Source organism: Drosophila miranda (assembly GCF_003369915.1).
Source record: "Drosophila miranda strain MSH22 chromosome Y unlocalized genomic scaffold, D.miranda_PacBio2.1 Contig_Y2_pilon, whole genome shotgun sequence".
Lineage (NCBI taxonomy): Eukaryota > Metazoa > Arthropoda > Insecta > Diptera > Drosophilidae > Drosophila > Drosophila miranda.
In genome coordinates this window covers 30,477,684-30,490,297 of record NW_022881614.1, presented here as the reverse complement: position 1 = coordinate 30,490,297, position 12,614 = coordinate 30,477,684, and the positions used below count along the sequence as shown (strand labels likewise).

Below are 12,614 nucleotides of genomic sequence, written 5' to 3'. Positions count from 1 at the left end.
ATGACATACATAACTTACGAGCGAGCGGGTCATGCAAATACCCTCTTCTTTGGGCAAAGTTTTTCGTCTTTTTGGCTCGGCCCGTTATGGTGGGAACTAGGCTGAGACCGGGGCCCAGTAATTGATAGCCGTCCGGCCAGCAAAAAAGGGCTGCGACGTCAATTTAAGCCAAAAGTTATTGGCACTTTGTCAGGCATGGAGTAATGCACTAAGCCATGGCACCACGCATCGGTTATGCGGTTTATACGGAGTCCAAAATTGGGATAAATATATGCTTTATTAATGGGAAATCATATACCGAAACGTCGAGGATATTCAAGGGCTAATCCCAACAGACAATGACTCGAATTAAACGTCATAGCCTGTCCAATCAAATAAACCCCATAAATGACTTAATCTAGTCATAACTTTGCTTGCCATTATGCTGGAAAAGCTCTGCCGCATGCACCCCTGGGGCGGACTTGCTGCTGCTGCACTTCTTGCGTTTGTTCCACATTTGTATGTGTATGTGTACGAGCATTCGGCGGGGCATTGTTACGAGCTCTCGTAGCAGTTGGCGGCGGTATCTAGGCCTGGCCAGGCACGATAATTGGCCGCACTAATTTACCTATTTAACTGGATTTTCCCGGGAGGGGCCGGGGTGGGCGGATGGCCCAGAGGCATGCCAATCGGGGACTAGAATTGAGCCCTTTGGGGCTCCCACTGGCTGCGGGTTGATTTTCTTAGAAGCACTTGGATGTCAATTGGGGAATTGGGTGAAAGTTTTCGCGGACTAGCAGCCTAAACCCTTTACTTGGCCTAACATCAGTGCAAAGTGGTGCCAGGCACGTCATCCGTCATCCACTTTGCCCTATCATCAAAAGGTTGTTTAAGATTTCCAAGTTGTAATCTGCCAAAGTTTGTCAATATTTGCGCTACTCAAACAGGGCGTTGTTGCCACATAATTGTGCTGACAGAAGACGGGTGGGGGCTGGATGCTATCTAATCTCTGTGCCACTCTTTCTCCTGCTGAAGCCACGTCTTGCAGACGCAGAGGCAGAGTCAGAGGCAGATGCATATATGCTAATTGCATTAATAAATGAGCAGCTAACCGCGTGGTAGTGTATGTAGCTCTATCCTCCTACTGCAGCGGCCTGCCACTGTCATTCAATTAAAAAAGAAAACAACGACACATTAGGGAAAAACAAAAAGGTCTTTTCTCCGGTCCCCCTGCCTCTTGCTGACTGGAAAAGCCAAGGAAAATATTTAGAAAGTAAAGAAAGAAGCAAGCAGAAAGGCCAGCCAATGCCCAGGCTCAGGCCCAGCGACTACAATGGTGGAGCAACATATGTACCCGAAGGTAATTGTCAAGTAGAGCAGCGGCAGCGACAGACAACGATGGCGTGGCACGAAGCTGTCTGCTGCTGCACGGCCTGCTGTGGCACCACCGCAGACACACGGCCAGCGACGATACGGAGACGTAGATGAAACGGACGGAACCGCCTCCCCTTGGCTCTTGGTCCCAGTACGGGCTACTGCGCACACACACATTAACTCATTGCAGATCCCCCCGCCCCGCCAACAAATGACACACAAAAATGGTAACACAAACAAGACGGAAAACACACACACACTTGAATCGATCAAAACGAAGCTGAGATGCTCTTTGAAAGGCCCAGCCATGCCGTACTCCAGAATGCATGTGGATCCGGCTATACCCTCTCGAAGGCAGGGCACAAACAACAAACAGCAGCTATGTATGTCTGGCTGGGGCCCTGAATACCTTGCTGGCAACACTTTTTGGTAACATTCTTGTAGTTTTTGGACACAGACTGCAGACACACCGCATCGCTTGTGCTTGCTGTTGTCTTTGGAGGAGTCGTTGTCGTGTCTTCTTGGCGGCGTGCAGGAATGGAGTGGAGTGGAGTGCATTGTGGTGGAGGGGGGGTTGGCAGGAATATCCATGTTCCCTGCATTCAAGTGACAGCCACAGCGCCAGGACCGACTGGATGTGGGTGGGAGAAGAGCCGCAGAGCCACAGAGCCCTGGTCCTAGTGCTGTGCTGGGCACCTGCCCCATAAGCTCCAACTCCAAGTCAAAGCAAAACCATTTTGCGGACATAAAACAAACTGTACCTGTACCTATACCCTCACCAGTTCCTGCTGCTCGGCCTCCGTTATTACATGGGACCTGGACCCTAGGCCAGGAAGAGCAGCAGCAGGAGAGGCAGAGTCCAGTTGGACAAAAACTTTGTTAGCGTCTTAAGTCCCGAGCTATTTTGCTACTTGTTTTCAGTTTTCTGTCCCCTGTCCCCAGACCCTTTCCTGTGTCCCTCTCCGGACCGACCCTTAAGGTGGCATTATTATTCCTGCTTCTGCTGCTGCTACTGCATATTTTAATTCTGCATTGGTTTGCCGCTTTTTCCCGCTGTCTCGCTTTTCATTATACTCTCCTATGCATGAAAAATATTGTGAAAATTCATTTGCACTTAGATCTTTGCTGATTGCGGGTCTCTCGCTCTGCCTGTGTGTGTGTGTGTGTGTGTGTGTGTTTTTTTTTGTTTTCTTTTTTTTTTTTTGTTGTTGTGTGACTACAGGAAAGCTTCATGCCGACTCAGCCGAAGCCGAAGTGAGGGACTCTAACCGCTCTAAAACCAACCACACCTATCCCGGATCCCGGCGCTACTGTCGCGAGATATTACTTCGCCGGGGGGAGATGCCCGTAGGGCTCTTCTCTTAATAATCTCCTTTATCCTTTATCTCCTTGCATTGCGTGCTCTTTCTTCGCGACGCAGTTTGGTAGCCATAGTTACGGCCATGAATCTAACTGAGGCCCAGTTTCCTTCCGACTCCAGCAGGCATTCTGCCAGGTTTGACACCGCTGGCATTCTTCCAAGCATGTTGCTTAGATCCTCTCGTTCTTGCCGAAATCTTGGACATTCGAAGAAGCAGTGCTCTGCGTCTTCGATGACCCCTGCGCAGACCACTCAGAAGGGGTCGTCCTCGTGCTTAAACCTATGCAGGTAGGCTTTAAAGCAACCGTGTCCTGTCAGCAGTTGTGTCAGGTGATACTCCACTTGTCCATGGCTACGGTTCAGCCAACTCTTCAGGTCTGGGATTAGCCTATGGGTCCATCGCCCTTTGCTGCTGTTATCCCACGAATCTTGCCATTGCAGTATTGTGCGCTGCCTTAAGGCACCTCTGGTGTCCTGGTCCGTAGTCCCCAGGGTTCGCTGTGCCCTGATTCCTGCGGCTTCTCTTGCCAGCAGATGGATGGGAATCATTCCTGCTACCACAAGTGCGGCGTCTTGGGATACCGTTCTGAATGCGCAACACACCCTCAGGGCACACAGCCTCTGGACTGCGTTGCATTCTCGGGCATATGTTTTATGCTTCATTGCATCAACCCATATTGGTGCAGCGTACATTAGCGTTGAGCCAACTACGCTCGCTAGTAGCTTTCGCCTTGGCTGTTTCGGGCCTCCGGTGTTGGCCATGATGCGGGATAGGGCCACTGCCGTCTTTCCTGCTTTGCTGCTTGCATACGCCATGTGATGCTTGAAGCTGAGTCTGTGGTCAATCATGACCCCCAGGTACTTCAGGCTTGGACTGGAGCTAATAGTGCAGTCTCCTACTCGGATCGTGGCCGTCTCCACTACTTTCCTGCTGCTTATGAGCACCGCCTCCGTTTTGTGGGTGGCTAATGAGAGATCCCTCCCTGATAGCCATGTTCTGGCTCTCTCTACCGCGTCGTTGCAGATTTCTTCCGCCGCTTCTTTCTGTTTTGCCACTACGACTATTGCTATGTCGTCGGCAAAGCCTATCACCGTGGCGCCCATTGGCATATCCATCTTGAGGATTCCATCATACATGATGTTCCACACCAGCGGGCCGAGGACCGATCCTTGGGGAACTCCTCCAGTGATTTGGTGCTCACGTGTCCCTTTATCCGTCTCATATATGAGCACTCGGTCTCTTAGGTAGTCCGCGATGATATTCTGCAGATACGGCGGTATTTGAAAGTTTCTCAATTCTTCTAGTATGTGATCCCAATTGGCAGAGTTGAATGCATTTTGGACATCGAGTGTTGCCACTATGCAATTCTCTTTGGTCCCGTACATCCATCGGGTGCCATCGATAGCGCGCTTTGCTATCTCACATACCTCGCCGATTGCGTCCACCGTGGACCTGCCTTTGCGCAACCCGTGCTGTCTCGGTGAGAGCTGACGCGTTACTGCCTTATCCAGCCTGGTGTGGATTATTCGCTCGAGGATCTTACCCACTGTGTCGAGCATGAAAAGAGTGGTCTATAGGATGATGGCTCCTCGGTCGGCTTGTTCCCCTTGGGTAAGAGGACTAGCCGCTGTCGCTTCCATGGTCTGGGGAAGGTCCCTTCGGACATGCACGCATTGAATAAATCCACGTACATTTGTGGATTGGTCTCAATAGCCGTGCGGAGAACGGCATTTGGGACCCCATCAGGTCCTGGTGCTTTGCCGTTCTTGATCCGTTGTAGAGCTTCGAGGACTTCTGCTCCCGTGGTGGCATTATTTCAGGTGGCGGTATTCTATCCATCACCCTCTGGGCTGCCACTTTCTCTGGAAATAGGGTTTCTACTATGTTAACCAGCAGATCTGCACACATTGGCGGCGGGGGACTGAACACTCGCAGTCTCTGCATTACCAGCCTGTATGCGTAGCCCCAAGGGTTCGCATCTGCGTCATCGCAGAGCTTTTCGAAGCATTTGCGCTTGGCATCCTTGATCTGCCTCTTCAAGCAGCGTCTGCTTTCCTTATATTCTCCTTGGAGCCTCTCGAATTCCGGGGAAACTCTCGAACGCTGGTATAGTCGTCTTTTCCGCTGACACTCCTGCCTGGCGCTACCTATTGCAGCGTTCCACCAATACGTTGACCTGCGGTTGTTCGGGCTTCTTCTTTTCCTTAGCATGGAGGCATCACATGCTTCCAGCGTATGTATAGCCAGTTGGCTTGCTCTCTCGTCAGCCGTACCGTTGGTCTCGTAGTCCTCAAACATGGCCCGGACCATATCCGGCTCTAGCGTTTCGGTCTTATAACCGATCTGCTTACCAATGAACGGGTTAGGTGCGCCCGTTTCCTGAATTTCACATATGAGGGCTTGGTGGTCACTCCCGGTGTATAAGCCACTAACTTCCCACGTTGTCCTGCGGCTGAGGCTGCTGCTCACGAACGTAAGGTCTATTATAGACCCCGTTCCAGCTCTGCCGAACGTCTGCTGTGTGCCTGTGTTCAGCAGTACGGCATCCAACGTCGCAAAGCATTCTAAGAGCGCCTGTCCTCTTGGGTTCGTTCTCGGGCATCCCCACTCCGTCGCCCAAGCGTTGAAATCGCCGGCTATGAGCGTAGGGTGTTTCTCCCGCGCATCTTCAGCAATCCTTTCCAGTGCCTGCGTCGCCTGCTGTAGGCTGAGGCTCGGGGGCAGGTAGCAGCTATATATGTGCACTCCATTTATCCGGGCTCTGGCGAATCCGTCTCCGACGTATGTCAGTCAGCAATCCACTCTCCCGAGTTGCGATTCCGGTATTGCTCGCTTATGACTGCTACATCAATACGGTGCTCCCTTATGGTCTGGTCCAGCAGCTGCTGTGCCATCTCGCAGTGGTTGAGGTTTAGTTGGATGATTTTCATCTATCCTTCATTTGCTGCATCGCCTTTTGGTACTGCGGGCACCTCGAACTCGTCGTTTGGTGCTTCGGGTCCTTCACCCGGTAGCGCTTGCAAAGAATGCAACTTGGTTCGTCTTTGCAATCTTTGGCCTGGTGGTCGGCTCCTGCGCAATTGTAGCAGCACTTCGTGAAGTCTTGGCTGCTCTTACAATTAGGCGCGATGTGGCCAAATTCCATGCACTTGTAGCATCTTCGGGGAGTTGACTTGGGTCGTATTCTGCAATACCCCCACCCCAGGCGAATTCTTTCTTTCTCCAGGAGGGGCTTTGCTATAGCCGGTGGAACTTTCAGAGTCAGGGTCTGCGTGCTCCTATAGGCTGGTCTGATGGAGATGGCTGCGGCCTCGCAGATTTCCACCCCTGCCTGCGCTTTGAGTTCCGCTAGGACTTCCTCTTGGGTGGACACTTCGTCTATGTCCCTTACCTCCAAGATGACAGTTTCGGTAAGACTCCTTACTTCAACCGTGCTTCCTAGCGCTTCCTTGACTGCTGCCTGCATCTCGTGGGTTCTCGGGTCCGCCGATTTTTCCAGCATCAGGAACAGCTCTCCTTTTGCCGTGCGTCGCACCCCTTGCACCGATTGCCCTAGCTTTTTAAGACTTGGCTCTGTCTTGACCTTCCTAAGAATGTCTGCATATGAGACAGTGCTGGTGGCGGCGATGACTATTGCATCGCTGCGTGGCGGTCTTGGTCGTTGCTGCTGCTTTGGCTTTGGCCTTTGCCTAGCTACGACCTTCACCCACCCCACCTCTCGATCCTTTGGGGCGTCCTCCGGTCCCTTGCGAGCTACGGCGTCCCTCATTTGGCCTTCCTGCGGCTTCTTCTCCGTTTTTTTTGACTTTTTGGGTCCATGTTTTGGCTTCTTCGGCCTTGGGGACGGGGACGGGGACGGGTGGGTGGTGTTCCTGGGCTCTGGCCGTGCCCTCTTTCCCGCCCTCTCCGTCACTGCCGGCTGTGTAACCTTGGCTACAGCCTGCTCCGCAGAGATCGCCTGCCAGCACGATTCCAACTCTCGCTGCAGATATTCGATCTCATCCACCAGATCCCTCATTGGGTTCGTGATGGACCTCTTTGGGAGCACCATCAGCTTCCTCAACTCTCTGGCCTTTTGGCCCAAGCTCGCCAAATGCTCCATGGCCCTCTCCTTCTGGTCTGCTTGCTCCTCTTGGGGGCGCTGCAGCGTTGGAGGAGAGGATCTTGCGCGCTCCTCCACTGCTTCCGCCAGCTGGTTTGGCGATCGCGCCAGAGCATTTTTCCGGCGAAAAGGATTCTCCTCATCCCAGGCGAATGAGCTTGTCAGTGGAGTGCTGCAAGCTGCAGCTTGTTCCCGCTGATCGCTCATCTCCGATCTGGCCGTTGATCTGGCAACTCCGGTTGCTGTGGCCGCGCACTCTATTGGCCAGACGCTGTCGTTTTCCAGCACTTAGCTCCGTGCCTTTAGTCAGCTGTTCTTCCGTCGTTATCCAACACCACTTGCGGTGTGCTTGGCCAATTTTGCCCAAAAACAAAAAGAAGGAAGCAACCAACAAGTGGCGCCAAGAATCACAGCGAAGAAGAATAGGAAAACAGGCACTTACCTGCTGTTCCTTCCCCCCCCTTCGGCCTTGGGCTCGACGGCGTCCCACTGGGATTTCGGCCAGTACTATTGGCCAGGTGGCCGCTTCTCTGCTTGCGGACTTGCGTTCCGCGCAGGTAAGTAACGCAGCACTACTATGGCTCGCGCTAACTACTCTTTGCCTCTTTTCCAGGCTAACTTCCGACGTTTTCCACTGAATTATACGGAACGATTTAAAAACACGACCGCACTCACTGGAATACACACTGTGTGTTCAGTGTGTGTGTGTGCGTGCGTGTGGACAATAGACAGAACCTCTAGTACCAGGCAACTAGTTCCGCACTGGTGCCGCACTAGCTACCATTCTCACCTCCCTGGTTCCAGATCGATTACCCGCAATGTATTTCAGCGGAGAATTTAACACATGCATGTCCTAGGGCGGAACCACCCCTGGTTCCCGCTCGATTACCCGTAGCTAGTTGCTCAGGAGATAGTTCCGAACTAGTTACGAGTAGAAAGCCAGCAACTAGTTCCCCACTCGACTACCCTTTGATTACCTGTAGCTAGCTCTGACCTAGTTACCAGTAACTAGTTCCGAACTGACTACTGGTAGTAGTCAATCTGGCAGTCTGGAATAATACAAAAATAAAAACACAATGTCTTTCAATATAACGAATAATTTTTAATTATATGATGCTTAGCCTACTCCTGGTTTTTGGCAAGACAGTTCTTTTTAAACACCCTTTTCTTCACCCTTTGCATTGCCTTCCGTACAGTGTTTTCGGGGGGCTCATCGCCAGGCGGAATACATTCTGTAATTAATATTTATTTTAATTTATATTAAAAATTTTTAAATCTCTAGAAGTGTAAATGGTATTTTACCTAGCAAAGCTGCAAAAAATTCTTTGTGGGTCCTAAGGGCCTTCTTCCCTTGGACCCCATCGACGTTATATGCCAGAAAAATGCCCTCACTCAAAATAAAGTTCAAGCCGCTCAAAACGCCAGCTGGCTGAAGAATTGATTTCATTGCTGTTATCTGTAAGTGAAACATTAAAATATAAAGATAAGACAGAGAAAAAAGTCATAAAATTTAGAGTTTAGATTTACTTACATAAATGTCCCTATTTAATTTTATTTTTTCTTCCAGTTCTATAAGCTCTTCCTCACGTTTTATTGGGAACTGTCCCCGAATGGGATTCAATACCCCCTTCTCCTGTACCAGCTGCTTTATTAAAACAGTTTGATCCGCTAAAATTTGGACCACTGCTTTCAATTGATCTAAAAACAATGTTGTTAATTAATTTGATAATAAAAATATTTTTCTATTAATCTTTTAATTGATTGATGTTATAGGTTCCTCATAGGAGCTCCTAATATTTGAAAGCCTTTGCCCTATAATTGCCCCTCCCTCTTCTTCAGTAAACCCTTTCACCATAATTGGAATATTTCCGTTAATAAAAAAAAAAATTATCTGGTTCCTTTACTGACAAAAAAAAAATTATTAAAATAACACTTACTAACACACTATCTTAGGATGTGTGTCCTGGCGTGCCGCTAATAAACGCTCTTGCTAGAGCATCGCAAACTACTGCCCTAATAACTATATTTATATCTCTGCCACAAATGGTGAGCCTGCCATTCCTTAACGCATTAAATTCTAGACAAAATTTTGCTAAAAACTCTTCACAGCTATGGGCTTACTTTTCCCTAAAAATATACCGACTGGAAATACTGGAACATTTGGATAATTGTTAACTCTAACTAATATTGGCCATAGCTGTGCCCTTGAACTTCTAAATAATGGAAGTCCGTCAACATTTATATCAATATTGAGTTCTTCCATTATATCTATATTCTGAAAATGTCGTTCCAGCTGCCAGGCTAGGACTATGTGAAGATAAGATCCGCCACCAACTAACTGAATATCACCTCTGTGCTGGCGTTTTGATTTATAAAACGGACAAACATCTATATTTTCCCCTTTCAAAATACTTACTAAATCAAGTGCACATTCACGCGTTGGCCTATGCTTCATAAACCACTGCCTAAGTTTGTCAGTTTGTGAGTTTTGGGATTCTCATAGATGAATTCCTCCTCTTCTATCAGAATTTCGTTTTCTTCCACGTTTTCTTCCACGTTTTCTGCCACTTTTCCTACCACTTTTCCTGTCACGTTTTCTGCCACTTTTTCTGCCTCTTTTTCTTCCCTGCACAACGCTAACTTTGCAAGGTTAGCTTCCCTTTCACTCTTACGGAGTCTACGCAAATTCCTATTGCTCATCATTTTATTTGAAATATATAATATATATTTGCACGTACCTGTTTATATTAATTTGATTTATTTTGTTAATTTATTAATTTCTTTTCTCACTTTTTTAACAAATGTTCACACAAAAGACTCTTCCAGCGATTAGATCTTGTACAGAAGTGAACAAAATCAACACATAAAGCAAACGAGGAAAACAAATGCATTTTGTTTGTGTAAATTCTTGTCTCTTTCATTCCACGAGCGCGGTAAACAGCGCAGAACTAGTTCGAGAGGGGTCAATTGACCCCTTTGGTTCTACAGGGATGAGTTGCAAAAAGCATTTCCAATGTGCCACAGGGTCTTGGTTGGTTGGGGGTGGCAGAAGTCATTACTTCAAAAGATATTCGTGCAAAGAAAAGGGTTTTCAAAGAAAATACCTTCAGTTTGTACTACAGGATGTACTTTAGGATATGGAATCTGAAGATTTAAGAACCTTCCACAGCTGAAAGAACTCCCCCAGGTATCCGGTTCTTAAGCATTCTCTACATCCTTATTATTCCCAGAACTACGAAGGACAACCCATTACAAATCGCTCCCGATGGGGCAGCTAATTGCGCGACAAATTTGGAGACGATTTCCACTTCAATTCCAGCGGAAACTCCTACTGGAGCAGAGCGGATATATCCGCCGACTCCAGAAACTACAACGAATTCAAGTGGGAATCGAGTGCGCACTTGCCACAGAGGGGAGGGGCTCTCGATCTTTGGCAAATGCGTGAAATAGATACATAAACGTCGGGTCCGGACAGCTGTCAGGATAATGCTCGCATTCCCATTCGAGGGACCTGGGCAGGGTCCGCAATTTGCTGCGGAGGAGTGCACGTACGAGGAACAACAGCAAATTGACAGAAATATGAGCACGCCAAATGACAAAAAAGATGGAGTATGGGAGTAGGATTGAATGAAAGGACCAAACATCGACTGGCACTGTAAATGGTACTGTGAATGCGCTCCGCGAGATGCATTTTAAGTGGCCCCCTACTCTGTGGCAGAGTCATAAATTTGTCATTGATTGCATGTGAAATTTGAGGAGCAGCAGATCGGTTCGGTCTGGTCTGGTCCGGTCTTTCTGGTGCATCTGCCTCTAGATGGGTACCCGTCTCCCTTGTTGCGTTGTTTGTGTATCTGGCTGTTTGTGTTTGTTATCCTTAGAGCAGTTTTATTGCTTTATTATGACGCTGCGGCATCCTCATTGTGTCATGTCGATGCTGAGAGGACTCCTCAGCCTGTCCATCCTGCTGAGGATCTCTCTGTATCTCCTCCGTCTGCCGAGGTGTAATTTATGCGGGCCTACAACGAAAAGCGAACACTGCACGGATTTACCAGTTTCTCACAACTAAAATTACGCCCCGAAAGAATATTGGATTACATTTAGTAAGTTTTTCTGTATCCTTGCATCAATATCTTCCCACTAGAATTCACTGCTGAAGGGAATATGTATCTGCGGGGAGAGGATATCCAAAGAGGACGAGGACTCTTTGGTTTGTTGCTCACTTAACTGGAATAATTGACATGAACGATTCCTTGGCCCAACTCTTTTGTGTGGTTTCATATTTTAGTACTACCAGACCCAAGTGCGAATCCTCCTGCCACTGCTGCTCCTTAGAGGGCCCATCCCCCGTCTCCCTGAGCAACGCGCCCCGCAACCGCACGGTTGAGTTCAAGCTGCAACAGTTTATATTGCATTATTCTGCTTGAATGGCATTTTCCCTCGAAGAGAGAAGAGAGAGGAGCCACATAAAAAACGAGGGGGAACGTTGTGAGTTGCTGCGGACACCGCAACTCTACATTTATACCCGATACTTAGTCAGTATGGCTCTCCTCTGGCAGACGGCAGACGTGCGAGAGAGACAGAAAATCAGTCTGAGCGTGACGTCGGGCGCTGCGTAGCCATTGCAAATTGATTTGTTCCTTTTGGCTATAAAAATGATCTGATCTGATCCAGATTCAGCAATCTGATAGATATGATCATTATCTATGATTCTGCGTTTTTTGTTTTCTTGTATCCTCAATATTATGGATGCAACAGTTTTTCGTCCTTTGTGGGGGCGGAAGGGGGTGGGGCGAAATTTTGAGATATACGTTTTATAGTGAGATCCAACAGGAGTGCGGATACTAAATTTGGTTACTCTAGCGTTAATAGTCTCTGAGATTTGTGGATGCCCCAGATTTTCGTCCTTTGCGGGGGCGGAAGGGGGTGTGGCGAAATTTGGACACGAAACGGTCAAGGTCCGATATCACAGGAGTGTGGATACCAAATTTGGTTGCTCTGGCTCTTATGGATTCTGAGATCCTTGAACTCATATTTTGCAATTGGCAAAACCAACCATGAAACCTGTGTGTTAGAGAGAGACAGAGCGAGAAAGAATGAAATTGTTTTCTTGATTCTGGTTATAATAATTATACGATCTGATTCAGATTTTGCACTTTAGAAGATATGGTCATCTTCTACGATTCTGCGTTTTTAGTTTTCTCGTATCGTCGAAATTGTGGATGCCACAGATTTTCGCCCTTTGTGGGGGCGGAAGTGGGCGGGGCAAAGTTTTGAAATATTTTTGTAGCAGTGACATATCACAGAAGTCTGAATCCAAAACATCGTTGCTCTAGCTCTTATAGTCTTTGAGCACTAGGCGCTGAAGGGGACGGACAGACGGACGGACGGACGGACGGACGGACGGACGGACGGACGGACGGACGGACGGACGGACGGACGGACGGACGGACGGACGGACGGACAGACGAACAGACAGACAGGGCTCAATCGACTCGGCTATTGATGCTGATCAAGAATATATATACTTTATGGGGTCGGAACCGATTCTTTCTGGACGTTATACACATCCACTTTTACCACAAATCGAATATACCCCCTTTTTGCGCCTCGGAGACTCATTCAGCAGTTTTAGACCGCTAAACTGAGCCTCCATGGCTAGGAGCCGATCGTATTGGTTTTTAAAACCAACGGTCAGCTCCTTAAAGCCACTCCGCGTCTGCCTCATGAAAGCCACCATGTCTTTCTACACCCAGTCATACACCATATATAACAGGGACAGAGTCAGAATCGGAGGCAGA

The 12,614-nt window shown here is 48.4% G+C and overlaps 1 long non-coding RNA gene across 3 annotated transcripts; it reads right to left on the bottom strand.

The window, feature by feature from the left end:
• Positions 1 to 7,897: 7,897 nt before the first annotated feature.
• Positions 7,898 to 9,683, bottom strand: LOC117194142. 3 transcript variants are annotated; one of them, XR_004474753.1, is made up of 4 exons: positions 9,555 to 9,675; positions 8,348 to 8,514; positions 8,119 to 8,272; positions 7,898 to 8,048 (listed from the first exon to the last, which is right to left on the bottom strand). It is a non-coding gene; the product is annotated as an uncharacterized LOC117194142 (long non-coding RNA). The 3 variants fall into 3 exon arrangements; XR_004474754.1 differs by having other exon boundaries at positions 8,119 to 8,514; positions 9,607 to 9,683; XR_004474752.1 differs by having other exon boundaries at positions 8,119 to 8,514; positions 9,555 to 9,679.
• Between the last annotated feature and the right edge of the window lie 2,931 nt (positions 9,684 to 12,614).